This window comes from Nuphar pumila, chromosome 15 (assembly GCF_984573655.1).
Source record: "Nuphar pumila chromosome 15, dmNupPumi1.hap1.1, whole genome shotgun sequence".
NCBI lineage: Eukaryota > Viridiplantae > Streptophyta > Magnoliopsida > Nymphaeales > Nymphaeaceae > Nuphar > Nuphar pumila.
Window position 1 is genome coordinate 66,373,361 of NC_143263.1, and position 6,701 is coordinate 66,380,061.

The window sequence follows — 6,701 nt, forward strand, 5'->3', positions numbered from 1 at the left end:
CACACTGAATCAATGTCAACCAAGGAATAGGATAAACAGTCAGACATAGTGAAGCCTAAAATAAGACATAAGGCACACAAGTCAGACCTTCTCCCAGTGTAAATTCCTCCAAGCCGAAACACAGACACAAGCACACCAACATCACAACCAAACCCTACCAAGCTAAAGTTTGAAATAGTTTTGACTATGAACAAGCCTAATCTTGGGCCAATTGGAAACGCCATTTTTCTATCTTGGCTGGATCCGTGGCAGGCTCATAAATTGGACTAACATGGTACCCCACAAGGCCTCCTAGTAGGTCACCTACTTACGTTATTTGCTTTATGCAAGGCACTGTTAAGGGTGTGCAATGTAGCCAAATAAAATGACAAAAGATGGGTCAGATGCCCATGTAAGATAGGACCATGGATTTTAAGTAGCCTCTTGCTAGGTCATTGACCTTCTTGGATGACACATAGTAAAGGCATTCTTGTGTCCACATACACAAGAAGGGCAGTTCTTTGATATATATATATAATCGCCTCCAGGCGTGGTTAGGTGATCGGACCGAGTAGTTTACAAGGTACTTTGGGCACATAAAACACAAAAAATCGCTATACGTGAAATGATATCTATGTAAAACATCTTGTAAATCGCTACATGGAGCAGCTAGTGCACGTCACCTTGTGTTGAGAGGTTGCAGGTTCAAAACCCAATGGTATAGTTGTATAACTGATAGGGGTCTGCTTAACCCCAAGCTTGTCTTAAAAAAAAAAGAGAAAATGATTCTCTATATCGAGGGCTGGTTGGCATTTAAGGCGAGTTTCACTGTCGCATGCAAATAGCGCCAGCGAAAGCTTTACCCCCAAGGGCTTTCCTGGTGCTCGTTTTGCGCCAGTGTGTACGCCAGTAAAAGCCTTGATTTCTTGTAGTATAAGTTTATACCTCCTGCTATCAGTAATTCAGACGGGGGACATAAGAGTCGGGATGACCAACTTTTTCAGTCTTTGGTCCACCTCTACATTGCTTGACAACCTTGCATTTATTGACACAAACTCTAATCTAAATTATAATTTTGATGTTCATCATCCCCAAGGGGGCGTTTGATACGTGAATAAAACATCCACACTTTTTTATCCATTGACAAAAGTCGAACACTCGGGGGGGCTGACTTTTTCTCCAGGAGTGACATTTTTTACCCTGTTTGATACTTGCAAACAAGAAAAGGTGTACACTTTTCTACAGCACCATCAAACATGCCTTAAATGTCAACCAGTTCACTTGTTCCACCAAACTCATGGATGGAATTTTTTCTTTCAACAAGTATGGCTGGATTGACGTGCTAGAGATAGGGTTGGAAAATGAGATGAGCCGCTTGTTTCTAATTGGCATATGAAGAGATCGTTTGAACTCGGAAAATATGCTTGACAAGCTGGTCATCATTATTTGGGAAACATGTTTCCATACATCTTTTGCAAGTTTTTCTTAAATATATTTTTTGAATGAAAAATTCAGATATATGTGTTATTCAAAAATTTAATTACTTATTTTAGTTGTAATCAATGTAATCATAGATTTTATAATAAATTTTATTAATCCTTACTATTTATCATAATATTAATAAAAAAGTAAGGTTTTTGTAAACTTATAATGTTCTTTGTCCATATCGTCGACATTTGCACTTTTGCGCGCCACACACACACAATATATATAGAAGGGGGTAATGTCGAACCCCCTTCCATCGAAAAATGCATCGCTTTGAGCATTCATCTGGGTGAAAGAAATGGAAAATAATTGTATTGTCCTTACAAAATGGCGCACTTTTAAAAATACTCAACAATTTGAGAAAATCCATCGCATATTCAAAATCTCTGATTCTTGACTTTTTTAGGACATTTTTTCCTTCGCACATGTGAACCTACTGAGGTTCACATTATATATTGATACAATGTAGGAAGTTTGCAACCTTCAATAAAAAGGAGACCGCTTGCGGAGCTTCGTAAATATAGTACTATTTTTGCAACTATAGTACGACCTTCACAGAGATACCCTACAAACCTCCCTTAAGTATATATTCCTTAAGGAGCTCCAAAAATGTGTGTTGATGTTCGTAGTCACTTGTTGTGAATGTCTTTGATGTTTCCACCCTAATTCAACCTCTGCAAATACAGTACGACCTTCGTGAAGAAAACTTGTGAACCTTCTTTAACTAAATACTCTTCACGTACATTCGCAAATACTTGTTGTGACGTTCGCATCATGATTAGAGCTCCACAAATACAGTAGGACCTTTGCAAATATAGTTCGACCTTCGCAAAGAAAACTTGTGAACCTCCTTTCATTAAACACTTTTTACATATGTTTGCAAATGTATGCTAACATTCACAAATACATGTTGTGAATATCATACCTTTGCATGCTTGTTGATTCATATATAAAGTCATTGAAGTCCTTTTTTCATTTTTTTTTTGTTTCTCGTTAGAATTCTAACCATTTTCCCTCTTCTCTTTGTGGTGATTCTTGTGAAATTATCTTGTAATATTCTAGTGAGGTTGTGATATCCTTTTGGTTAACTTCTTCGTCTTTTGGTTAGGTCGAAAAGTAAGTTCTATATATATATAATGTGTTCCTTAGGCTCCTTTTTTCATTTAAGTCTCATTAGATCCTTTTAAAAATCATAGTTTTAAATTTTTTTCTCATATCTAACACTGTAGATGTGATGTATAGGTTCTGTTTAGCGGGAACAGGCCTTTCGATCTCCAAAATCTGTATACAAGTTTTTCTTATGATCCAAAATCAATGACTATGAAGGTACCAGTTTTTATCGGCTCATAAAAATATATTATTTTTATCAAAAAAACATGATCAAAGTGTTAATTCTCACTAAATCAAGCATGCTAAACATATCTAACGGTTCAGATCTATGGAGCAGAACGAGAAATGGGGCCCAATATGTTCAGTTTTCATATATATATATATAATACACACCTTTCGGTCAGGTACATAGATTATGTTCCAATGAACATAAAGAATGTTCTCTCTCTCTGGAAGTTTGTTTTATATTAAAAAAATGTGCATCTCTTTTAATTTGTTACAAGTTGAATTAGCCCCCCAGCCGTGGAGTAAGAGAGAGGGCATCACACTCTTTTTCACTCCTCTAATGAAGATAAGTTACTTTTGAAAAATTAATGAATCATTTAATTTTTGCACTTTTGTCTTGTAAGCTTCAAAATTGAAAGATGCTATTAAAACAAGACGCATACAAAATGACAATGGATGATGAAATTTTGGTAACATAAATAAAAGTAAACTAGAATTAGTGGAGAAAGCAGCAAAAGATGGGTCAATTTAAAACCATAAGATTAGTTGGCAGCAAAGTTTGCTTTCCAAAATATAAAATATTGTGAATGGAACTGTTGATGCTGTTCCCTTAAAAAGAAAAAAGGAAGAACCATTTGCTGTTGTAGCCAGCTAGAACTTAAAAGAATTGGTTTCATTGTTGTAGCTGAATTACAAATTTAAGGTTTTGTCAAAATATAAAACCATCTTTTCTATATGGAGAGCTAAAAGAGGAGGCATGCATTGAAAAAACATGCTAGTTTTATGCAAAGAAATGAAAGAAATATTTATAGGTTGGAAAAGTTGACCTATGACTTGAACCATGCTCCTGTAAGTTGAAATATGAGAATTGATCAGCTGTTTTCTTCAGAGAGGTTTTCAATGAAGACCAACCATAATTCTATTTAAAAGAAGATCCAAAAGTTCAAACCATCAAGTAGGTTGAAAAAAATGCCATAAATTTGGTAAGATATCCTGACCGTGATTAAGCAAGTTTGATTAAGGATAAGGACAAATAATTCAGGCTACAGTGTTTTTGCTTGATAATTTAGGTGATCACTGAAGTGTCCTTCTTTGAACAGAGAAAAGTATATTTCAGCTTTTAATTCAGCATATAAAGTTGCTTGTTTATAAAACATTTTGTTGGTTTTTCTATCACAAGCCAAATGGTAGCCGCCTACTGTGAAATAACCATCATATTGATGTTAAAAGTCCACTTTTCACAATCGATGGAAGCAAAATTATTTCATTAGAGAACTGGTCCACAAAATATAAATTGTGCCTCGATACAAATTGCAAATTTGTTCACTAAATAGTTCTAGTTAAAAAGTTTGCAGACTTTATGCAAAGGAGTTTAGAACAAATGAATATGTAATTAGAAAAATATCTTACTAGTTGACTGGCTCCTCCTCAATGCACGTACCTCAAGTGAGGTGTGAGCCTCAAACACTAAGGTGACACCTCATAAACAACAATGCCTCAATGATGCCTAATTTTGAGTAATTTGAAACCTAAGGGACGTGGTTGCTTTCAAACAAGAGGTGTGACATGTGAATTTAGATCAGGTCACTCAAAGATGTATTGATCTATCTTCTTCGATAGATTTGTAGTGTGATTGGGTTACAAGTATTTCTTAATTAATATGATTGTCAATTTAAGTACCTTCATTCATGAAACAAACATGGCACAATACGTAGCCCGAATACCTTCTTAGGGTAACAGTTATATAATGACACAATTATGTACTCAAGTCATTCACACTGCACTAGTGTCGTTAGCCCATATGAGTGTCTCGTCGATAAGAGCAAGAGATCAACCAAGTGTGAATGTATGCATTTGTAATTGTATGGCCTTGTGTAGCTTATGTATCCTTGACCCACCCAAGTTTTTTCCTGAGTTATCTAACATAAATATGACATGACTCATATGTGTAATGGTAACAATTGCATAAATAAGTAAATCCACACAAGTATGCATAAATGCCAAAAGGTTTCTTGAAGTGTGCGCTTTACACAAGAAACAATTGCACATGCTTGAATTACAAACATTATGCATTTATAAAATAGTAACCTCATGTTTCACATTGACACCATGCACTATTTATCAAAATATGCAGTTATAGTGCACATCATTCATTACATGTGGGTTATGGGCTAAATGAACATATGTATGTGAATGACAAAACCCAATTTATTCTTTTGAGACTACAAATATAAGTTTCAAACAACATTTTCACGCAAGTGTTGTCCACGTAAGTGAATACGTATGATTGCACCATATATATTCATGTAAACTTACCCTTGATAGAAAAAAATTTGGTGTTGTCCACTTCAATATTGTTGATACCATAATTGCACCATATATATATATATAAACATACTTAAATATCACTAAAAATGAAACTACTACTAAGAGATTATGAAGAGTATCAACAATATTGAATGTTTATACTTATATCCACTTGTATTACGTGAATACATGTGTATAATGATGAAAAGATAAATAGAACATGCATTTGAACAACTCTAATGTGAAATTAAACTTACCCTTGATAAGAAAATTAACAAAATAGAACAACTAACACAAATAACCACAATGACGTGTAGGATGAAGTCCACAATGGTACCTCACCCTAGACCTATATGAAAAATAGTGAACAAACCCAAATCTTCAAAAAAGAATTCAGTGGATGGAGAGAGAGCACAAAGATTTTTGAAAGTCCAATAATGAGCTCTGTCTTTGCCTTAGGGGGTATTTATAGGGTGAAAATGTGTTGAGATTAGATGTGTGGTGTAATATACAAGAGGAACGATGGAAGGCTAAGATTAAATCTAGCCTCCACTCCATGAACTCGATTTTTGGGCTTGATCTTCTTTTCACAAAATACAACAATCTCTTTTCTAATTTCACAAAAAAAATGTCTTTTGTCATTTCAAATTATCTCATTCTCTTTGGGACAAAACCTGAGATTCTCACACACCTAATCACCTTGGGATCTGCACGAGAATATCCCTCCTCCCTATATGCACATGTTATAGTGGAGGGCCCCCATATGGGAAACTCGCTGCCCTTGGTTGGCTAGTTGGTTCAATCCCAACTAATCCAATCAATTATGGTTACCTTATTATCTTATTTTTTATATACATTTTTGTAATTATATATATTCATAAATTTAATAATTTGTTTAAAATTCTTAAGTTAAATTTCAATTTTATAATAGATCCTCAATTAGACCCGAATTCAATTAGGTCTGATCCAAACCGAAACCTCAATGAATTTTTATTTATTCAGTACTTAGGATTTATCTATTAACAACAAAAGTTTAATTAACTTACATAATTAATTATTATTAAGCTATCAATTTATTTAACAACTAATAATCATATGAGATTAAATTTCTAAATTTAATTATTAATTAAACACTAATCAACATTAGTAATTATGTTAAACCTTGAATTTAGGTTTATGAACAAATCACACATTCTTATAAATTTAACATAAATAAAGTATTATTTGAACATAAAAAAATCCTTAATTAAAAATACCTTGGCAACGAAGAATAACCTTACAAATACTTGAGTTAGTGTACATTAAAATTTACCAAATTCACATCTGAAATTTTTTTTATTTTTTAACCTTAAAACCTAAACTAAGCCCACCTAAACTCATCAGACACCCATATGGCCTCTTCGTCTGATCTAGTGGCACCCACAACCGAGTCACCCTCATCTTCGGCTGATCTGGTGACACTCATCCCCAATAATCTCTTATCTTCGTCTGATCCAACAACACTCACCCTGCCAATCTCGCCATCTGATACAGCAAAACCAACCTTGCCACCCAGCTGAGCTCGCCCTCCTGTTCGCCTGATCCGATAGCACCTA